The 23,733-nt window shown below is 43.1% G+C and overlaps 1 protein-coding gene across 12 annotated transcripts in view; it reads left to right on the top strand.

The window, feature by feature from the left end:
• ENOX1 (ecto-NOX disulfide-thiol exchanger 1) overlaps positions 1 to 23,733 on the top strand; it is a 427,344-nt gene that overhangs the window by 135,243 nt on the left and 268,368 nt on the right. For 4 of the 12 annotated variants that reach the window (XM_087895588.1, XM_034416448.3, XM_087895591.1 and 1 more), the window contains one exon: positions 7,446 to 7,605. The exons of the other annotated variants lie outside the window; for them this stretch is intronic. The gene's annotated coding sequence lies outside the window, so the exon portion shown is untranslated. The remainder of the gene's footprint in view (positions 1 to 7,445; positions 7,606 to 23,733) is intronic. 12 annotated transcript variants of the gene reach the window in all.

Below are 23,733 nucleotides of genomic sequence, written 5' to 3'. Positions count from 1 at the left end.
AGCCATCGCGTGCCAGGAGGGGGGGCAAGGGGTCTTGCGCGTGCCCACACCCATAATTCTATGCGCACTGTCCCCATGCATGTGTGTGACTCCCCCTGCTCCTGACACGCAATGGCCTGGTAGGCCCGTTTTTCTTTCTCACCTGGCTCCAGGGCCTCTCTAGGATTCTGGGGAGGGCAAAAACAGCCTTCCCACCTCACCCCCCGGAGGTCCTCCGGAGGCCGAAAACAGCCTGTTTGACAACTTCCGGTGGGACTGGAAGGCCCATTTTTGACAACTTCTGGTGGTACCGGAATTTGTCAAGTGGGCTGTTTTTGGCCTCCCAAGGACCTCTTGGGAGTATGGGGGTGGGGAAGGCTGTTTTTGCCCTCCCCAGACTCCTAGAGAGGTCCTGGAGGGTGGGGAACAGCAAAAAATGGGCCTTCCGGTCCCACCGGAAGTTGTCAAATGGGCCGTTTTCAGCCTCCGGAGGACCTTTGGGGAGGGGAGGCGGTTTTCACCCTCCCCAGACTCTTAGAGAGGCTCTGGAGCCAGGTGAGAGAGAAAAATGGGCCGTCCCCCCACCCCAGGCCCTCCAGAGGCAGGAAACAGTCTGTTTCCCTACTTCTGGTGGGCCCAGAAGACCCAAAAATCAGCTGGCTGGTGCACGCATGCATGCCAGAGCTGAGCTTGCATGCCCACTGATAGGGCTACGCATGCCACCTAAGGCACGTGTCATAGGTTCACCATCATGGTTCTAGGTGTTCCTACTCCATTTCCTAACCCTCAGTGTTTGAAGCAGATGAATAAACTCAGCTGGAACTGAACAAAGGCCCAGCTTCCAGCTGGCATCAATGATCAGAAGCTACTGGGGAATTCAGGACCACGTCTTGAGGGCAACCTCACTGCTTGGCAGATTGTCTCCTAGAACCTTGTTTTTATGGACCTGCAGGCCTCATTTATCCATCCTGGGGTCAGTTGCTGTGGATCAGGGGTCCCCAAACTTGGCAGCTTTAAGACGTGTGGACTTCAACTCCCAGAATTCTCCAGCCAGCATAGTCCACAAGTCTTAAAGCTGCCAAGTTTGAAGACCGCTGCTGTAGACAGACTTCTATCTTGTCCATGAGTTTAGTTTCATCCCCTGTAAAACAAGTTTTCTTTTCCCAAGTAGCCTTCACAACATCTTGATTTTCGGCCATTAACCAAGTCTTGCATGGAGAAGGATTCCTCGCTTCACTTGTAGAAGTGGCAGGCCACTGTGCCCGAGGCGTAAAAATAAAAATAAGGACAGTTTGATCCTTGGCCATCTTTCCATTCCGTTGGCCTTCCTCACAAAAAGATTTCTGAAAGTCCGGAGGTGAAAAGAAAAATAAATAAAATAAAATCACAAAAAGCAGGAACCTTTTTTTTAGTTTTGAAATTCTTTCCTCTGCCTGGGGGAGCACGGCTGTAGGATAGTCCAACCTGATTGCTTCCGAGCCTATTTTGGGAACAAAACTCCAGGCTCGAGTGGCGTGGCTTAAGACTAATGTTTATTTCTTTGGATGCTTTAGAGCTGTGCAAATGCACGTTCGGATATCGGAAAAGGGGATATGCATTAAAAGCCAGTCTTTGTTATCCTTTTGAGTCGGGCACCTGATTCTTCTCATGCACGAAAAGAGCTTCTATTTAAACAAGGGACCTGTCCTTTTGTCTTTTTGTGCCTTCACCCCAACATAGGTTTAATTTGAAATATTTATGGTAGGACACCGAGGAAACTGAGGCACGGGATGGCAGAACTGGGCCAATCTCCCTGCCACGCATAGGATGCGTAAAACAGCTTTTGCATTCAGATCAAAGCGAACGGCAGAGTAAATGTAAGAAGGCAGAGCCCTCGCCCCGCTTTTTCACGAATGTTTCCTGCTCTTTGGTGGATCACCAATTTTTTGCAATGGAATTGGAACAATGGGGGCTTTTGTCTTCCTAACGGCAATGTTTGAAAAGAAGCAACGGCAAAAAAAATCATCATTTGTTAGGCTTTGAAAACATGAGAGGGTTTGAAAGCCAGTAATTTTGTAAAAAGCTTAAAAGCTACATTATTCGTGATTCTAAATGGGGTGGTGGTTTTTCCCCCCCTTTTTTTTTACATTGGTAGATGAGCTAGCAGTTATCAAAAGAGGGAGATAGAAACGGCTTCATTTTCGCAGAATAAGTCCCCTGCATTGAAAAAGTGGGAAGAAACCAGCAAGAATTTTACAGCTTTAAATTGCCTATATATACACACACACTTTCAATTATTGTCCCTTGCTGGAATTCTGGTGTTATCTTCTGCTTTCTTGCTAATAAATGCTATTCACCCTCAGATTCTTGTTCCTTTGATTAACTTTTTCCAGATGAGAAGTTAGATATCAATATAATTATAGATTGCAGGGAGCTAGCTCTGTGGATAGCTGAGCATCGAACAGAGAGTAATAGGATTGGAAGGGATCTTGGAGATCTTCTAAGTCCAACCCCTGGATCAAGTAGGACAGGGGTCTCCAATCTTGGCAACTTTAAGACTTGTGGACTTCAAGCCAAGCTGGCTGAGGAATTCTGGGAGTTGAAGTCCACAAGTCTTAAAGTTGCCAAGGTTGGAGACCCCTGAAGTAAGAGATCCTATACCATTTCAGATAGATGGCTATCCAATCTCTTCTTAAAAGCCTCCAGTGATGGAGCACCCATAACGTCTGGAGCAGTGATGGATTTCAAATTTTTTTACTACCGGTTCTGTGGGTGTGGCATGGTGGGGCAAGGCTTGGTGGGCGTGGCATGGGAAGGATACTATAAAATCTCCATTTCCACCCCACTCCAGGGGAAGGATACTGTAAAATCTCCATTCCCTCCCCAATCCAGAGAAAGGATACTGCAAAATCCCCATTTCCTCCCGATCATCTGGGACCCAGGAGGCAGAAAAAAGATGGGGGCGGGGCCAGTCAGAATTTTTACTACCGGTTCTCCAGAACTGATCATAACCTGCTGAAACCAGTGGTGGATTCCTCCCGGTTCAGCCCGGTTTGGCCGAGCCGGTAGCGGTGACGATATGACGTCACCGAACTGGTCCTCTTTGTTCGGGAGCTGGGCCCTCCCGCCTCCCCTACGTTATTCTTACCTTTTATTTGGCCCCACCCCCAATCTATTTGCTGCCTCCCGGAGTCCCAGCTGATCGGCTAGAAGGAAAAAAGCTGTTTAGACTCTTGCCGCGGGCCTTCAAAGGGCTGCCCTACAGCTGATCAGTGTTAAAAGGCAGTGTGGTGGTAAACCAGTGCACTCCAAAAACAAATGGGTAGACCGGTGCCTCCAAGAACAAATGGGTAGACCGGTACAGCTCTGCAAGCAGTTAAACGCCTGGTAGACCAGTACCTCTGCTAAACCCTAAAGAATTGTCACATGACCATCAAACCATGCCCACAAAATAAGCCACGCCCACAGAACTGGTAGTAAAAAATTTTAGAACCCACCCCTGGCTGAAACCCACCTCTGGTCTTGAGGATAGCAGTTCCACTGGTTAATTGTTCTCATTAACAGGGGATTTTCTCCTTAGTTCTAAGTTGGATCTCTCTTTGATTAGATTTCTTCCATTGTTTCTTTGTCTTGCTCTTCTGGTGCTTTAGAGAATAGATCAACTTCAGCTTCCCTAGTAGAATTATGCTTTTAAAAAAGAGGGAAAAAAACAACAACCCCAAACCCAATTAGTAAAAACCACAAGGCAAAATATAAACGTATACAGATACATGAGATGTTAAGTTAAGGTGCATCACAATATGAATGCAAACGGTAGGGCTTTAAGAGAGACAGAATTTGTACCTTCCCTTGGGTGATCGTAAATTACCTATCACGAAGACCTCACCATGAGTGATGTCCTACAACACCTCTCAAACATTGAGTTCAAAAGCTATATATAAACCAATCAAATAAAAAAAGAGGCGTTGATTTGTTGTGGGAGCAAGGAGGAGAAGGTTGGTGAATTAACCATGATATTCTACGGCTACTAACTCCACAGAAACTTGAGTAGCAACTACTTAGAAAATATGAGAGGTTGCAGCTCATCGGTCAGTTCAAAGCTTAAAATCTGAGTTTGTATATCTGAAACAATCTTCACTGACATTTACTGACCTCTGTGGCAGATCGGACTGCCATTTGTCAGAAATGGTGTAGGGTCTCCTGCTTGAGCGGAGGGTGGGGGTTGGACTAGATGACCTATAAGGTCCCTTCCAACTCTGTTAATCTGTTATTTAATCTGTTATCTGTATGGACTTTACCTGTGTGACAACAGCCCACAACAGCAAGTGATTTGCTTAATCCCCATGGCAAAAAAGATCGCAAAATTAGGCGTGATTCGCTTAAGAGCCATGGTGGCGCAGTGGCTGGAATGCAGTATTGCAGGCAAACTCTGCCCACTGTTAGCAGTTCGATCCTGACAGGCTCAAGGTTGACTCAGCCTTCCATCCTTCTGAAGTCGGTAAAATGAGGACTCAGATTGTTGGGGGCAATAGGCTGACTCTGTAAACCGCTTAGAGAGGGCTGTAAGGCACTGTGAAGCAATATATAAGTCTAAGAGCTATTACTATAAAAACCATTCCCACTGCCCGCAGTTCGATCCTGACCAGCTGAAAGTTGAGTCAGTATAAGGACCCAGATTGTTGGGGGCAGCGTGCTGACTCTGTAAGCTGCTTAGAGAGGCCTGTAAGGTACTATGAAGTGTTATATAAGTTTAAGTGCTATTGCTATTAACAACTGCCTTGCTGAACAACAGAAATTCCGGCTTCAATTCTGGACATAAGTGAAGGACTACCTGTAATTAGTAGACCAACCTTCTCCTCTTTGTTCAAACAACAAGTCAACTCTTTTTTTCATTTGAGTGGATTATAGTCAGCGGTGTAGTGACTTTCCGAGAATTACGGGGAGTGTATGTGCCTCTCATGGCAATGCGTCGATTCTGATCACGCTCCCTTCCATTCGATTTTGTCTATCATCTGATGATGCATGATTAGCCCTCCTTGGATATCCAACTCTGAAGACAGATCTTTAAGGCAGCTGCTTCCTTGTCTAGTCTGCATTTTCACGTTTTCTTCTCGTATTTCTCCCTGCTCCGCTGATCTCAATCCATTAAACGCATCGTTCTTCCCCATCTCAGCCTCCCTTTGAACGGGAACACAATTTTGGCCGATTCGCATTCTTCAACAGAGGCAGAAAGTGAAAAATTGTTCTCACCCCGAAGATCATCCATCCATCCATGTGCATTTGGAGCTTCTTTGCTTAGTTCTTCTTCCTTCAAAATGACCCCCTTTTCAGAGAAATCTCCCTTTTTCTCCCCTTGTTTGCTCTCCTTCTATCCGTTCAACAGGAGTCAATTTGGGTTCATGCATAAAGCGAGAGATGGATTTGGCTGCAAATTAATATACACAGGATGCTTTTTCTCCGGTTCTCCGGTTTAGTTTTTCTTCCTTTCCTGGTGCAAGATTCTTGAGGATGCGGCCGAAGGGGGAAAGGGTTGTGGGTATATTGTGGGTATATATGGGCATATTCTCACACGAGTGTATACAGATCAACACAACACTTCCAGATGCTGCTGTTATATTGTAGGAGAACATTAGGAAGCTACTGCAATATGTTTAGTACCAAAAGGCAGGGCAAGAATCAGTCGATGGAAACTAATCAAGGAGAGAAGCAACCTAGAATTAAGGAGAAATTTCCTGACAGCGAGAACAATTAATCAGTGGAACAACTTGCCTCCAGAAGTTATGGGTGCTCCATCACTGGAGGTTTTAAAGAAGAGATTGGACAACCCTTTGTTTGAAATGTTACAGGGTTTCCTGCCCAAGAAGGGGGTTGATTTAGAAGTCCTCCAAGATCCCTCCCAACTCTGTTATTCTGTTCTTCTTATTCTGGTTGTCCATCTACTATGGCGTCTGGTAAAGAAGTAAAGGATTAGAGTACAGGTAGTCCTTGACTTGCAACCGTTGCTTACTGGTTGGTGGCAGTGGTCTTGGTGATTCCAGCAAGCCCACCAACACTGACCGGGCAAGTCAACTAGTATATAAAATGAGAGCAACTCTGAAGACACTGAATATGTTACCTAGTTGGGTAATGAAATGTCTGCAAGAAATCAACCAAGCTCAGAGTGCACCAAGGACTCCACAGTTCTCCTCCTCCTCCTCCTCCTCCTCCTCCTCCTCCTCCTCCTCCTCCTCCTCCTCCTCCTCCTCCTCCTCCTTTCCGCAAACCCAACTCCCTTCTAGCACTGATAATGTTACCTAGTTGGGTAATGAAATGTCTGCAAGAAACCAGCCAAGCTCAGAGAGCACTGAGGAACCCCACTTTCTCAATCAGTTTGCTCAGGAATGGAATCATTTTGCCTGAATTATAATTCCACAGGCCTAAAGGAGTTCCTTCAATGCAGGAGGTTTTATTAGTGGTCTCTTTAGAGGAAGCATTGATCGTGCCCTTTAACTGAGGACAGAGAGTAGAGTACTTACTGTTTGCAGACATATATATCCCAGCATATATATATACCCCAGCATATATATCTTTGCAGATATATATATATCCCAGCAAAGCAGACTACCAGCACCAGATTTGAAATAGTAACGGCAGTTGCTTCAGAAGGCCCCTTGCATAAGCCTGATGATGGCAGATGAGATTCTGCCGAAACGTTGCCAAAGTGCTCTCAATCTTACATGGGAGAAGACCCGAATACACCAAGACTTGCATACCTGTACCCGTGAAAATCTACGAAAACAAATTTATATATTTTTATGCTGGTTGCCAGAAAAAAAAAAAGCCTAGAAACTAGTGGATTGGGATTTCACTGAACTAGGGCTGCATAAAAATCTTGGTTTACGTAGGAAGAACCTGGCTAAAGGGAAATACATTTAAAGCCTATGAAAAGGAAAGAAAACAAATACTGTACCTTTACAGGGAGGATACATGGGATGAGGGTGTGGCTAACTGATGAGGACTTATAAGTCCGAAATAGATCTATTTTAGTCTCTTTAGTCTCCCAATGGGCAGCAGAGTGTTTGCTGGCTGCCAGAAAAAAAAAATCCTAGAAACTAGTGGATTGTGATTTCACTGAACTAGGGCTGCATAAAAATCTTGGTTTACGTAGTAAGAACCTGGCTAAAGAGAAATACACATAAAGCCTACGAAAAAGAAAGAAAAGAAATACTGTACCTTTACAGGGAGGATTCATGGGATGAGGGTGTGGCTAACTGATGAGGACTTATAAGTCCGAAATAGATCTATCTTAGTCTCCCAATGGTTGGTGTGTGTGTGTGTGTGTGTGTGTGTGTATGTGTGTATGTGTGTATGTGTGTGTATATATATATATATAACTAAGGGTGCTCTGTTTTTGGTATTTTGGAAGATGCTAGTTGCTTTGAACCCTCGCAGGTGTTCTTGTCAAGAGTCCAATACAAATATTTTTTCTTTTCTTTTTTTTTTTTAAGTTCCTTGGGCAACATTCTGGCCGTTACTCATTTAGAACAAGCTGTCATTGGAAGGCGTTCTCCCAACAGACCACACATCCTTGGGTCTTATCAGTTCAGGAGGCATCGATCTAATTTGCAGGGTACAGTTTGATTCTCCACCGGCACTTAGAAAGCCACGGTGAGTGACACTTGCTAAGACTTGGCAGAAGAAGTCCTGTTTTTCGTTTTGTTTTTTTAAAATCCGTAGTTTTGTAGATTGAGTTTAAGCAAGCAATTCCTCAAGGCTGTCATTCTGTCAGGAGAGCAGGTGAAAATGCCTTTGTATTAGCTGCTCCTTTGCCCTGCTGTTTACAACATGCAATGCATCTGCGTTAAGACTCTGGAAACTGTTGCCATAGCCACCCCTTTTCTAAACTCATTACATATGTTCAGTCAAAATAAATTTGCAATGCCCCTTAATCTCGTCTTGCCTTTGAAATAGCTTCAAATATTCCAGCTTGCTTGATCGTCCCTGGCTGAAAACTTATTAATGGCGATTCGTTGTGCTATACCTACAAAAATGTAAAAAAAAAAAAAAAAAAATTAAGTGTAAAAAAATCATTAACTTACAGCTGGGTAGAAAATCCTACCACAATTTTAGACAACTGGGGAAGAACAGAGACAAAAATAATGGCTATAAATTCATATTCATTCACAAAATGGATTGGCATGAGAAGTTTCAAAAATATTTCCAGGATCTATGTACAGATAGTCCTCAAGTTACAACTGTTAGCAATTCTGTTTTATATAAAGCATCACATGGAGCAAACAAAGAGCACAGTCACCATGTGCCTTACTGCTAACTATATTATTGAAACAGGAAACAAGAAACTCTACTTAGAACAAAAGAGCATAGAGTATATACCATAGATACAAACTTATAAATACTTCCACCTACTGGCTGAATACTACTGTAGTTGTTGCAGAGAAATACGTTCCAACAATGAATTCCAACAACAACAGTTCATTTAGTGACTGCTCAAATTTACAACAGCACTGAAAAAAAGTGACTTATGACCGTTTTTCACACTTGCGACTGTTGAGACATCTCCATGGTCACATGGTCAAAATTCAGACACTTGACAACTGACTCCTATTTATGACCATTGCTGTGTCCCGGGGTCATGGGATCCCTTTTTGTGACCTTCTGACAAGCAAAGTCAATGATTGATTCACTTAACAACACCCACAGTAACACACACTAAAATGCTTAAGAGGGTGTGTAAGGTCAGCGGGGGTTCTGCAAACCATGTCAGGAGCATCTGGATAAAGTAATAGCAGAACATCTGCCTCTGCAATTCTGTGGGGATCAAAGTTTGAATCTGGAAGTTCCTCAACCAATGAGTTTATGTTCAGATGAAACAGAGAAGGTGCAGGGAACTATGGAGATGACCTTGAAGAAGACATCTGGAAATGGTTAGGAGAAAATCAGCTGCAGAAGACACTTATGCTGAAGTCAAGAGAGTGGGAAAGGATTAGAAAAAGACTCAACTTGTCATTCTCTCCGGTATTAAGCAGGAGGGAAGAGAAAACATGGACAGACTTGGAAAATGATGTTACTGTAGTCTCAATATAATTCTAGTCGTTGAGTTGTTGAGTCAGTTCTATCTTCTCCATTGGCATCAAGAATCTTGGTAGCTCAGGGTTGAAATGAGGTGCTCTTGGGGCTTTGCTTGATTTCTTGCAGATGTTTCAAGCCAACTAAAGCCCTTCAAAATACCCTAAGCAGACCAAAAGACCGAACAACCCCAGAAGAAAAAACAGGATGCACCCCAGAAGAAAAAACATTGCATTGTTACAATGCAACAACCTCCTGGCTTGTGTCTGCAGCCAGAGAGGTGACTGGAGACTGGATCCAGGCTGTTGCCAATGCTTCGTTAAGGGAGGGGGTCTTCCCTGCTGCACTCAAAGAGGCGGTGGTTCGGCCCCTCCTTAAGAAGCCTAGCCTGGACCCTGACGTCCTTAACAACTACCGTCCAGTCTCCAACCTTCGCTTTTTAGCGAAGGTTGTTGAGTCCGTGGTGGCACAGCAATTCCCTCAATTCCTGGAGGAAACAGACTACCTCGATCCTTACCAATCTGGTTTCAGGCGTGATCACAGCATGGAAACGGCATTGGTCGCTCTAGTAAATGATCTCTGGCGGGCTAGAGATGGGGGTTGCTCTTCCATCCTGATCCTTCTTGACCTCTCAGCGGCTTTCGATACCATCGACCATGGTATCCTGCTGCAGCGGCTCAGAGAGATAGGGATAGGAGGCACTGTTTTGCGGTGGTTCTCCGCCTACCTCTCTGATCGCTTGCAGTCAGTTTGGGCGGGGGGGGGTCAGGGATCCTCCCAGAGGCCCCTCACTTGTGGGGTGCCACAGGGATCGGTTCTCTCTCCCCTGCTCTTTAACATCTATATGAAACCGCTGGGTGAGATCATCCGTGGTTTTGGGGTGAGGTATCATCAATATGCTGATGATACCCAGCTTTACATCTCCACCCCTGACCACCCTAGTGATGTCCTTTCCGTGATGTCCCATTGCCTGGAAGCGGTGCGGGTTTGGATGGGGAGGAACAGACTCAGACTCAACCCTTCCAAGACTGAGTGGCTGTGGATGCCGGCATCTCGGGATCTGGAGGTTCCAACTTTAATGATCGGGGGGAGGGGGGAAGACTCTTACTCCCTCCGATAGGGTTCGCAATCTGGGCGTCCTCCTGGATTCTCAGCTGTCCTTGGATGACCAAACTCAAATCACCAAATCACCAAACTCAGAGAGCACCAAGGACCCCATAGTCCCCCCCTCTCCTCCTCCTCCTCCCCCCCCCACAAACCCCATTTCTTCCTAGCACTGTTGATATTACCTAGTCTGGGTAATGAAATATCTGCAAGAAAACACACAAGCGCAGAGAGCACCAAGGAGCCCTCGGCTACATCTTTGTCTAACCCCCTTATGTACAAGAATGGATGCCGAGAGTAAGCCTTATGAGCTCAGCCTGGAGCCGTTATACCATAACCCGTAAAAATGTGGTTTTCTGTCTGTTTCAAAGGCACCAGCGAGTAATTACAAACCAGGAGCAGGTAGTATAAGCAGCCATTAAGAGTTTGGGCTCCATATGGAAAGGGCTTTGCTTTTCCAGAGGAGACTCCACAGGGAGGAGTTTTCCATCAACCCTGTTGTAATTTTGCTAGCAAATGCTTGTAAATTTATTATATGCAAATACATGGTTGGGTTAGGAGGTTGGATTGAGTCAAGCCCATTGAGTCCTGAGTCTATAAATGGCTTCAAACTTCAAAGAGACTTACAGGTGATTTGGAAATTTGATGCCTTTTCACTTTGTGGAATCTCAACCCTTCCTGGAGGGGCAGAGCTGAAGGGAAAGCTGGGTCTTGTGAGGTCTCCTCTGATATTAACATGAGTTAATGAGCTTTATTGCTTCTTCTGCACCGACCTATTAGAACATTTTGTGCTGTTCTGAGTCTTCTGTTTCCCCATCCTCCTTGAGTTTGTATTCGGCACATTTGTCTGAAAGAAGAAGAAGAAAGCAGAGTCGAATTTATCGATCGCCTGAGTGGCTCTGAGAAACTGTGCTTGCTGTACGATGATTATAATTAAATAGAGCATTTCTTTGTATCATAGTTTTTTTTTAAAATTTGATTTATATGCCGCCCGTCTCCGGAGACTCAGTGCGGCTTACAATGCGTTAAGCAATAGCCTTCATACTTTTGTATATTTTTTTTACAAAGTCAGATTATTGCCCCCACAAACTGGATCCTCAATTTACCTACCTTAGAAAGGATGGAAGGCTGAGTCAACCTTGAGCCTGGCAAGATTCGAACTTACTAATTGCAGACAGCTGGAGTTAAATTACAATGCATTAGTCTGCTGAGCTATCCAGGCTCCTAGTGAACTCGCAGTGAACTTTATATGCAGTAGATATAACACTGTGGAGTCCTTGAGCTTGGTTGTTTTCTTGCAGACACTTCACTGCCAAACTAGATAACAGCATCAGTGCTGGTAAGGGAGTAGGGTTGCCTTGTGATTGTTAGTGGGAGTGGAGACTTGGTGGGATATTGTTTACTGTTAGCTTGCTTGTCTGAGTTGGTAGTTTCCTGGGTATTGTGTGATTCTTGGGCATGCCACTAGTGCAGGGGTCAGCAACCCGCAGCTCTGGAGCCGCATGTGGGTCTTTCATCCCTCTGCTGCGGCTCCTTGTCACCGGTCGGCTCCACAATTGATAGGGCTTTCGGTTAGGACAGGTAGAGGAAAAAAGACGCTGTGCTAGGAGGAGACTCTATGGTGGGGGAACTGGACTTCTGGTCGGCTCCAGAATTAAACAGGGGGCTTCTGGTTAGGACCTTTGTGGCTCTTTGAGTGTTTAAGGTTGCTGACCCCTGCACTAGTGTAAAATGAAAACAAACCCTACTCCCTTACTAGCACTGATGATGTTACCTAGTGTTGTGCCCTCTGGCAGCCAAATCAGAGGAGGAGGAGGAGGAGTTGTGGGAGTCAGAGTCAGCATCAAGGCAACCTGAGAGCTCTGAGGGGGAAGAGGGAGTGGAGTTGTCAGAGAGAGAGAGAGAGAGAGACAGAGGTGGAGCCTGGGCCGTCCATCAGCTCTCAGATGGAGAGTCAACAGCCCCCAGGTCTGGAGGTGGCTGATGATGAAGAGGAGGAACAGCTGGGTCCAGTGCCTAACACGCGGATGCGCAGAAGGCAGAGGAGAGGAGAGCAGTGGAAATCTATGGGCCGGTCCTTGGGACAGAAGAGCCACCGCTGCTAGCAAAGTCCCACCCGAGCTCTGGGGATAAAAGGCAGAGGGTGGAGATGAATAGATGTGGCAGACAACTATTCATCTCCCTGCCAGACAGATTTGTTAGCCTGCAGTAAGAGAGAAATTTTTTCCCGGGGTTGCCGGCATTTCTAATAAAGGAAACTTTGAGTTAACTTCAGAGGGTTTGTCCTGTTTGGAGATCTGGGTTATAACACCTAGTTTGGTAATGAAATGTCTTAAGAAAGCTGCCAAGCTAACGAAGAGAGGCCTCAAGACCCCACACTTCAACTCCAAGCTACGAATATTTTCTTCAATAGATGTAACATTTGTCAGAATTTTTGTTATGTGGCACAAGCAGCACATTACATGCTTTTTGCAAAGCAGCTAACTATGCCAACAGAGTTACACCAACAAGCATCCCATCACAACAAGGCACATAGTCAAAGGATGGTGAATTGTTCAGTCCTTAGTAAGAGCTTACTTTTAAAAAGTTTTTGATTTTTTTTTAAAAAAAATGTTTAATATTTAAATTGGGAGGAGGTCTTTTTTTTTTTTAAAAAAGATTCAATACAAAATTCACTTGTCTCACTTACCAACAGAAATGTTGGGCTCAGTTGTGGCCGTAAGTTGAAGACTACCTGTATATAGGATTTTCTGGGTTATTTGAAGATTGCTTAAATTATCCTTTACCATACGTGTCCCAGGATAACATTACAGGATCCAATTTGGGTCGGTCACCAGGACCATAAATTTTGTCTTCCGAGCTTTCGGACTCATGCTGGAGCCCATCCTCAGGGAACTTCTCTCTAGCAGAGTGTGTGCTGTTCTCTGTGTGGTATTTATATGGTGTCTGTTGTATGTGGGTTTTTTAGATGTTGATTGGGGTGTGTTGATAGCTGGCTTTTAAGTCATTGGCTGTCGTTTGCTTGTGTTGCCCAGCCCTCGCCTTCTAAGTCCTTGATAGGCTGGTGGCAAATCAACCCTCCTCTTGACTGACGAGGGAGCCGTTTCCCAGGCTTCATTTCACCTACCTGGCTGTTTTTGTCCCTGCTCGTCCAACAATCTTAGTAGCTGCTGAATTTGTGTCCTTGTTCATTGCAGTGAGGCTACGAATGAGTTCCTTTGCCCGTCCTTGAAGGAGTTGCGCAGGAGTGTTTAAAAACACCATGAAATCATTGAAGTTGTTTCGTTTCAAGGATTACCATCTTTGCTATTTCCATCCTAGTCTGATTAAAAAATAAGAATAATAGGGAAACAACTACACTCCATAGACCTTGTGATATTTCCCTATTGCATTCCACGGCTGAATCTCGTATTGAATCGCTAATCGATTCAAACCGAATCTCGTGGCCTTCGAACCTGAAAAACTGGAAATTGAAACGGAATCTCGCCAGATCCTCACATCTTAAGCTCCCTAATTCAGCTCAGATTGGATCTTGGCTTGATTCCCACATCTCAAATATTTATAAGTGTCTTAAATTTGGAAGCGCCAATGCTGTTGACCTCTGTGTTTTGTCGTGCTAGCGATTCCAAATGCTTAAATTGTCTTACATGTGTTTTGTGTTTTTCCCTTTGGATCCTCAGTTCGGGTTTTTTTGGAATTTAAATGCCATTTTCTTTGTAAATGGGAAACATCCTCCTTTGGTAGAATAAGGTTTTCTTCATCCCGCAGCTGCTGTTTGATATAATGATTTATTAAGGAACTAGGACAAATATTGATCTGGCTAATAGCTTCTGCCTTGCTGCATAATACTCTACATTTTACTCTGCTAAAAGGGCCCCTATTCCTTCTCTCACCCTCTGATTGATCATAAATGCTTTGGCCTTTTCCTTCAGCCATTATCACCCTAACCAAACTGGTAAATAAATGCAGAGTATTTATAGACTCATTTAAAAGGCAAACATATCCAAATACTGTCCGGAAAGAATGCTATTTGGATAATGTTTGGTAGGCTTAATAGAGTCTTATAGCAGCGAAGAACAGATTCTATTATGAGATTAAAAATGTTTCTTTAATGCTTTAAAGATTAAACATTTCTCGAAATCTTATCAGGGGAAGAATCTACAGTGAGCATCTGAACAAGAAGACCTACAAAATCCCACCCCAGTTAATTTGCCTTTCCCCCATCTTGCATTTCAACGGATATATTCTGGAGGGATTAATTAATGCAGCTGTTTTGGAAAGTGATATATGGAATTTGAGGCACTTCTTCAAGTGACCCACCCCGGTGGAGAAATATTATTCATTTATTGGAGGCTCTGTAGCTTACTTTCATTCCAGGAGTTCAACTTGTTACGTAGAAAACTTCAATATTGACTGCAGTTTGAGATTCTTCTTCTTCTTCTTCTTCTTCTTCTTCTTCTTCTTCTTCTTCTTCTTCTTCTTCTTCTTCTTCTTCTTCTTCTTCTTCTTCTTCTTCTTCTTCTTCTTCTTCTTCTTCTTCTTCTCCTTCTTCTTCTTCTTCTCCTTCTTCTTCTTCTTCTTCTTCTTCTTCTTCTTCTTCTTCTTCTCCTCCTCCTCCTCCTCCTCCTCCTCCTCCTCCTCCTCCTCCTCCTCCTCCTCCTCCTCCTCCTCCTCCTCCCGTCCCTAAAACATCCTCTTGGCTGATGAAGTCATCTTCTTGGCTTTGTTGTTGGCCAAAAATAAGTCATTATCTGGTATTCGTCAACATATTAGCAGATGGGCCGGGCTCTGTGTGTCTCTACATTCACATGGTTTGTTGTTATGTGCCAACAGCCTCCACTTGAGCATATTGGTTTTACATTTAGCCCCTCCAACTCTTCATCTGTTCAGGGACCTCCATAAGATAGGTCAGATGCTTCAGCCGTATCCTTCTTTAATGTTATTCCTTGCTCGATCGTCTCCTTCCTCCATGTTTTAATTCCATTTTGTTCTGGTGTACCCTCAAAAATGAAAGTTTGAAGATGAAAGCTATTTTGAATGCAATATGATGTTGATAGTTTCCAGTTTTTTTAGTGTGGTCGTTTCTCCACAAAGAATGCCATCCAATGCTTCTCCTTGTACAAGAAAACCAAAGACATTTGTCATGTCGTGAGGTGGGAGGACAGTAAAATGATGGTAGAAATATTTAATTTTGAAAAATGGCCTGGTGAGCAGAGCATTTATTTGCTCCATAACTATCCCTTCAAAATCTGCTTTTTTGGGTCCATATAACATATTTCCATGTACCTCTGTGTATTTTTATTTGATAATTAGACAAATTGCTTGATTCTGTAGCTCAAAATAATTCTTATTAAAAGATTTTTCACATAAGTGAAAGATAAGCATGAAATTATGTAGAGTGAAATTAAGAAAAAAAGAAATAAAAGATGAAAGAAGAAGTAGAAGAGACAAGGCGGGGAGAAAAAAGGAAAAGAAAAAAGAAAAGATAACTAAAATAAGGAACTTCTGATCTTCTTCACAGCAGTTACAAACAAATTCATTATCTTTCCCCTCTCTCTTTAAAGTGACAATAAATTTGTCTTCTTCCCATATTCAACCAGTTTTAATCAGCAAAACCATAGATCACCAATTTAATTCTCCCATTTTCAAAACCATAGGAGATTCCCAGTTTTTTATATATTTAAAAAAATACTTGTCCCCAATTGTACAAGTCAATTTCTGTCGAATGTGTCCTTCAATCAAAGATAGTCTTCCAAACTGCTGAAATGAAGGCCACATTTTTTGGAGATCATATTCACTTGAAAGTAAGTAAAGAGCACAAGGGTTTTGTTCCTTATCCTTTCCGTTTTAAATGATTACATTGTGTATACACATTTGTTGTTATTGAGTCACTAAATTGTGTCCAACTCTTTATGACCCCATGAACCACAGCACGCCAGGCCCTCCCTGTCCTCCTACTATCTCCTGGAGTTTCCCCAAATTCATGTTCGTTGTGTTGATGACACCATCTAACCATCTCATCCTCTGCCGTAACCTTCTCCTTTGGCCTTCCATCTTTCCCAACATCAGGGTCTTCTACAAGGAGTCCTCTCTTCTCATTTAGAAGCTAGTGGAGGATAGGTCTCCCTGTCCTCCACTGTCTCCCAGAGTTTGGCCATTGCATTGATGACACTATCTAACACCTCATCTTCTACCGTCTCCTTCTTCTTTGGCCTTCCATCTTTCCCAACATCAGGGTCTTCTCCAAGAAGTCCTCTCCTCTTCTTTGGTGGCCAGTGGAGGACAAGTTTCCTGTCCTTCATTGTCTCCCTGACTTTGCCCATTGTGTTGATGACACTATCTAACCATCTCATCTTCTACCGCCCCCTTCTTCTTTGGCCTTCCATCTTTCTCAACATCAGGGTCTTCTCCAAGATGTCCTCTCTTCTCATCTGGTGGCCAAAGTATTTGAGCTTCAGCTTCAAGATCTTCCAAAGGACATTCAGGGTTGATTTCCTTCAGGATTGACTTTGGATCTCCTTGCAGTCTGAGGGACATTCAGTGGTCTTCTCCAACACCACAATTTGAAAGCGGTACTTACATTTACCCAGAATTTCAGATTTCCCTTTTTGTGTGGGCTAAACCATTGTTTCAGAGGCGGTCTAGTGGTCCTGCTCCATCTGGGACTACCTGAGAGGGCTACTTCTTCTCTTCTTTTGTTATTAGCGGTACAACAGCAGAAACAAAATTCAATCTTTATATGAAAGGGTGATGGTTTAGGTTAACAAAAATCTATATTTTTGTAGCTCCCCCCCCTTGTGCTAGACCTCCCTCTTTTCTGTGTCAGAGTTGAAATGACCTCCATTCAGTCAGCTCTTTGACTTTGTAATGTTCTGTCTCAGTTTATCCTTGAGTTGCTGCAAAATATTTTCCCGGAGTTTTGACGGCTCCCTAAAGCAACATTTCATAACATTGCTCATGAACAATTCTATACAGGGTAATATGATCTAAATTGAATGATCTCTCTCAGCGATCCTGGTGTATCCAGGGGATGCTAATATATCCAGCTTCTGTTTCTCAACAAATGTTGCTTAATAATGTTTTAAATACCCGAGAAAGAAGGGTATGTGTGCGTGGCTGCCTGCCTTTATGTGCACCCTGGAATGTAAGTAAATATTTGCTCATTATGGCGTTATCTGTAAAGACAGAATACAATCGTCGAGGGATTTCTTTTAATCAGAGTGCATTGTGTTGCCTTGCAACCCAACAATTGACATTTATTTTTTTGGGTTTTGTTTAAAAGCCAGCATTGTGGAGACAAATAGCTCACATGTTTCCATTTTATGGCTTATTCTGAGACCTTAATAGGGAAGATCTCCGTGGTTTCTCTATGCCTATATCATTCAGAAGACAAGAAGAATGTAGGATAGATTAAATCCTAAGATTACAGATTGAGTCAATTTCTCTATGATTTTAAGAGAGGCAACCTCAATATGTCCCAGTGGGACATCTGTTAGAATATTCATGACTGGGAAGACATAGTAACAAGGTCAGCCAATCGGGAGCTGAGACAGACTGGAGCCAGGGCGTGTCTTAATCTGCAGCTTCTGAGTCTGTGCTGAGAAAAGAGAAACTAGTTTGTGCATGCTGTCTGCTCTGCTAACTGTTCTCTCCTGCCTTGCGTTGTAATTGCTATTATGTTGAAGAAGAATCAACTATTGATATTGTAAATACTTCATCTGTTATTATGTGTATAAAGAAGTTAATGAATCCTGCTGAATCAATTTATCTGTGTGTGCTTCTGGATTTGATTTTTGCAACCTCCCAATAGTATCACCAAGGAAAAAGGAATAGTTGCCATCCGACAATGAAAGCAATGATGGAAGATCATAATAATACAACCAGAGGTGGGTTTCAGCAGGTTCTGACCAGTTCTGGAGAACCGGTAGCGGAAATTTTGAGTAGTTTGGAGAACTGGTAGTAAAAATTCTGACTGGCCCTGCCCCCATCTATTCTCTGCCTCCCGAATCCCAGCTGATTGGGAGGAAATGGGGATTTTGCAGTATCCTTCCCCTGGAGTGGGGTGGGAATGGATATTTTACAGTATCCTTCCCCTGCCAGGCCCACCAAGCCACGCTCACCGAGCCATGCTAAACCCACCAAGCCATGCCCACAGAACCGGTAGTAAAAAAAATTTGAAACCCACCACTGAATACAACATATTGCATTGGTACCATCATTGGTTCTACAGGTTAACAGTTCTACAGATTAATTTACAAAATTCATTTAGTCACTACAACGTCACCGAAAAACCATCCATCTTTCACACTTCTGACCATTGCAGCAGTCCCCATGGTCACGTGATTTACATTTGTATGCTTAACAACTGTGGCAAGAAAAGTCGTACGATGGGGCAAACCTCACTTAACAAATTTCTCCCTTAACAACATAAACGTTGGGCTTGATTGTAGTTGTAAACCAAGGACTACCTGCATCCTGATTTGTGTAGTTTGTTCAATTTTTCCTATCTGTGATTCTTGTTTGTAAACCGCCATTAGTGGTTATTGGGCTATTATGCTTAAATTGTTATCTTAAGGTTGTTCCCCTTAAGGTAATGACAATTTCTATTTTTTATTTGTAAAAGTTGGATTTGCCTAGAATCTCATATTCTGCTACTGTTGACCTTGATCTTACATTCAGCAATTGTCAGGCATGAATAGAATAGAATTCTTTATTGGCCAAGTGTGATTGGACACACAAGGAATTTGTCTTCGGTGCATAAGCTCTCAGTGTACGTGGAAGCTATAAGTGATAAATCATGATCATATTTGTCATAAAAATACATTCATCATAAATCATAAGATGCAACACTCAGTGTGTAGTCATAGGATACTAAATAAGCAATCAACATAAATTGTACTAGGAAACTAAATAAAACAATATCAATTGTAAAGATACAAGTGACAAAGTTATACGTAGGAAAGGAGATAGGTAATAGGAAAGATGAGAAAAATAATAGTAATACAGCCTTACTAAGTAGTTTGACAGTGTTGTGGGAATTAGTTGTTTAATGAGTGATGGCAATGTGGAAAAAACTGTCCTTGTGTCTAGTTGTTCTGGCGCACAATGCCCTATAGCGGGGCTCTCCAACCTTGGCAACTTTATTTATTTATTTATTTATTTATTTATTTATTTATTTATTTATTTATTTATTTATTTATTTATTTGCATTTCTATGCCGCCCAACTCCCAAGGGACTCTGGGACTTGTTGACTTCAATTCCCAGAATTCCTCAGCCAGCTTTGCTGAATTCTGGGAGTTGAAGTCCACAAGTCTTAAAGTTGCCAAGGTTGGAGACCCCTGCCTTATAGTGTCATTTTCAGGGTAGAAGTTGGAACAATTTATGTCCAGGATGTGAGGGGTCTGTAGATATTTTCACAGCCCCCCTTTTGACCTGAAAGAATCAGACCAGTTACGTTGATCGATTTCACTTGTGTATACACAAGAATCCAGACAAATAATAGTCAGCACTACATTGGCGCTAGATAAGAATTCAGGAGGGGCTGGACCGCTTGTGGGAATGTAATGACTCTAGGTTTGTTCCTCTCTTGACTCCACCCCCAGGCGGTGCCTGTCCTCCTCCTACAGCAATTCTGCTCAAATAAAAAGGAAAGGATTTCCTACAAAGAGATTATTTTTTCTTTTCCTAATATATAGCAAATGGCACCAAGTGACTTTCTTGTCTTTGCCATTTGACCCAGGATTGGAATAATCAAATTTTTCTCTGGACTGAGGGCGATTTAATTAACGGGAAATGATTTCTTTTTTTAATTATGAAAGAGCATTCAAAGATGTAGGTAATATAATCATGTACCGGTGCCTCGGATCCTAAATAACCCCTTAAGCATGCTGTAAGCAATGATGACAAAGGATACATTAAATCTTCCGTTGCGAAGTCTGCTTTCTAATTGCTTCTAGGTAAAACAAGAGATTCTTTACTGTTCATCGCTGACCTAGCAAAGGAGCGCTTAATTCTTCTATTAAGATGAAGCTGCTCAGGCTTTTTTTGTTGTTCCTGGCTTTTTAATGGATTCAGACAGCCCCAGAGGTTTTTTAGCCAGACATATGTCGGCCCAAAGGCCTTTCGTATTAGCTTTTAATGCATTCATTGAAAACCTTCCGTGTGACATTTTTACTGACTCTCTGTTCAGTAAGCAAGCATTCAGAAGTGAGGTTTGTCTCTCTGGTAACGGGAGTTCTTTTTTTTTTTAAATGTAATACTCTAAACATTCAGAACAATAGGAAGTGGTGGAGCTAAAATATGCTTCGAATCAGAGGTGGGTTTCATATAATTTCACCACCAGCTTGCCGCGCACCGAAAACGTGAGCATTTATTTATTTATTTTATTTACAAATATTTATATGCCGCCCTTCTCCCAAAGGACTCAGGGCGGCGAACACAAGTTAAAAACGTACAATAATAAAGGAAAATCCTAATTAAAAACCAATTAAAACAGGGACAAATAAATAATAAAACCCAAAGAATCAGCCCATTTGTTGAAACCGCCAAGTCTTTAGGCCTCGACGGAAGAAGCGGAGATCAGCATGCTTTACTTGTGTGCGTGTGTGGCTTGCACGAATGTGCGTGGCTTGCACGCATGTCTGCGGCTTAGAAAGGATGGCCAAATAGGACGGCATAGTGCCAGGGAAGGTGGGCGGGCCACCCGCAGATTGCCACTACCGATTCGCCCAAACCGGTCTGAACCAGCTGAACTACCACCACTTTTTCAAATCAATATCAATCAATCAATCAATCAATCAGAATAGAGCAGGAAGGGACCTTGGAGGTCTTCTAGTCCAACCCCCTGCTCAATTAAAAGACCCTATACATTCTGAATAAATGGTTTTTCCAATCTCTTCTTAAAAACCTCTATTGTTGGAGCACCCACAACTTCTGGTGGTAAGCCGTTCCATAGATTAATTGGTCTTACTGTTAGGAAATTTCTCCTTAGTTCTAGGTTGGATCTCATTTTGATAGTGTTCCATCTGTTCTTTCTTTTGCTGCCCTCAGTTGCTTTGGAGAATAGTAAAAAAACAGAGTTGGAAGCGACCTTGGAAGTCTTCTAGGAAGCTTCTCCTTAATTCCAGGTTGCTTCTCCCCTTGATTAATTTCCTATCCATTGTTTCTTGTCTTGTCTTCCGGTGCTTTGGAATTATTATTATTATTATTTTGCAGTTTTCTTTGATTTTAGTTGGGGGTTTGGGAAGGAGAGCATTTATTTTTGACGTGTCCTTCTGTTCAGCTCTCGACCCGGGAAAATAGATAGGCCAGGTTGAGTAAACATTCAGCAAAGAAAGTTAGCTCAACTCCTGGGATGATTTTTTTCCCCAATTTTGTCTCATTTTGTTATTTATGGAAGGGAATTTGTTGAAATAATAAATAATCAAAAATAAATAAAGGTAAAACGTGTAATGTATCCCGGTGGCCTCAAAGATCATCTTCGGATAATGAATAAATAAACACATAAATGAATCATAGTTGATCGGATCGTAAAATAATTACACTGGACCTGAGTTTTTTGAAATCACGACTGTCCCCAAGGATTCTGTAGCCTTCAGAAATAATATGGAAGTTTTTCATTAAAAGGGGATGTTTTTTTCTTCCTAGTTTTCTTTTTTAGCCTGAAAATAAACTGCTTAAGCAGGAGCTTATAAATGTGGTTCTGCTTTAATGATTTAACAGATTTAACAGATTAACAGAGTTGGAAGGGACCTTGGAGGTCATCTAGTCCAACCTCCTTCCCCCCAAGCAGGAGACCCTACACCATTTATGACAGATGGTAGTCCAGTCTCTTCTTGAAAGCTTCCAGTGATGAAGCTCCTACAACTTCTGAAGGCAACTTCTGTCCCATTGGTTGATTGCTCTCCCTGTCAGGAAATTTCTCCTTATTTCCAGGTTGAATCTCTCCTTGTTCACTTTCCATCCATTATTCCTTGTCTGGCCTTCAGGTGCCTTGGAAAACAGCTTGACCCCCTCCTCTCTGTGGCAGCCCCTCAAACATTGGAAGATGCTATAATGTCTCCCCTGGTCCTTCTCTTCACTAGACCAGCCAGGTCCGGTTCCTGAAACCATTCATCGTATGTTTTAGTCTCCAGTCCCCTAATCATCCTGGTTGTTCTTCTCTGTACTCTTTCTAGAGTCTCAACATCTTTTTTGAATAGTGTGGTGACGAAAGCTGGATGCAGTATTCTAGGTGTGGTCTTACTAAAGCTTGTAATGACCTCTAGCATCGCTGGCTCTGTTCATTCTTCCATATGAGATGCCAGGGACAGAAATGGAGGCCTCAAAAGTCAAGTTGCATGTCTTGTCTTCTTCTACCTGGCCCTGATCATCACCCACATGCTACACAATGGTTCACCCTCAAAGCTGACACCAGCCAGAGTATACAACAACTCAAAGAAGTAGTGCAAGTTTGGAAGATGTGTGAGAGACGTGGCCCATAGAATCACCACAAGTTGGACATGACCGAATGGATAACATCATCGTCATCAAAACATGGTTGGAATCCATTTCTGGTGGAACCCTTTTTATCAAGAGAAGAAGCTCCAGGTCCTCTGATCTTCAGTCGCCTTTTTAGGACATTTAAAATTCCAGATATGGATTTTGGTTGAAAGCTTGAGGTTTCCCTATCGAGTTTGAAGGCCTTGTATGAGGAACAAGAGGAAATATATCCAGTATCATTGTTAACCTGTTTCCCCTAAAATAAGACATCCCCTGACAATAAGCCCAATCGGGCTTTTGAACGCATGCACTAAAATAAGCCCTCCCTGAAAATAAGCCCTCCTCGAAAATATTTAAACACATGCGCATCCGGTCCCCACCATTTCCTCTGGTTAGGGTTAGGAAGACAGAGCTGGAAATCAGGTAAGACAGCAAAAAGGAGCCCCGTCTTGCTCCATGCGCCCCAAAATAATAAGACATCCCTAAAAATAAGGCCAAGCACTTATTTCCGGGTTCAAAAAAACATAAGACAGGGTCTTATTTTCGGGGAAACACGGTAGTAGTAGAGCAAAGAATTTAAAAGTTCTAGTTCTCTTCAGGCACGGGCTTCAAAAATTTTAGCAAGGGGTTCTCTGCCTGTTTGCTGGGTGGACGTGGCCATGGTGGGCGTGGCCTAGTTGGCTTCCTGCACCGGGGGGGGGCATTTTTGCCCTCCCCGGGCTCTGGAGGCTTTGCTAAAGCCTCTGGGAGGATGAAAACGGCCTCCCCAGGCTCCGGAGGCCCTCTAGAGGCCAGAAACGGGCCTGTTTCCGGCCTTCCTGAGCTTCCGGTAGGCCCGTTTTTCACCCTTCCTGAGCCTTTGTGTGTGCCCTGCACTTATCTGCATCCAAAATGGGCTTTGTTGGGACTCCTAGGAGGAGCGGGGCAGGGTGGGCAGGACCAGCCAGGACTGGGATTTGGGGGTTCTCCGAACTGCACAGAATCCTAGCTAGAGGTTCTCCAGCGAATCCCCATCCCGGTTCTCTTTCCTTCCTTCGTTTTTCTTATACTCTATTTTTTTTAAAGCGATCAGTCGTTTCCTTTTGTCTGCCAAAGTATAGCAAAGAATAAACCGACATTAATTA

The sequence above is a fragment of the Pantherophis guttatus genome, chromosome 5 (assembly GCF_059756535.1).
Source record: "Pantherophis guttatus breed Tessera chromosome 5, ASM5975653v1, whole genome shotgun sequence".
NCBI lineage: Eukaryota > Metazoa > Chordata > Lepidosauria > Squamata > Colubridae > Pantherophis > Pantherophis guttatus.
The sequence above is the reverse complement of the archived record's forward strand: the minus strand, read 5'-3'. Positions and strand labels throughout refer to the sequence as shown.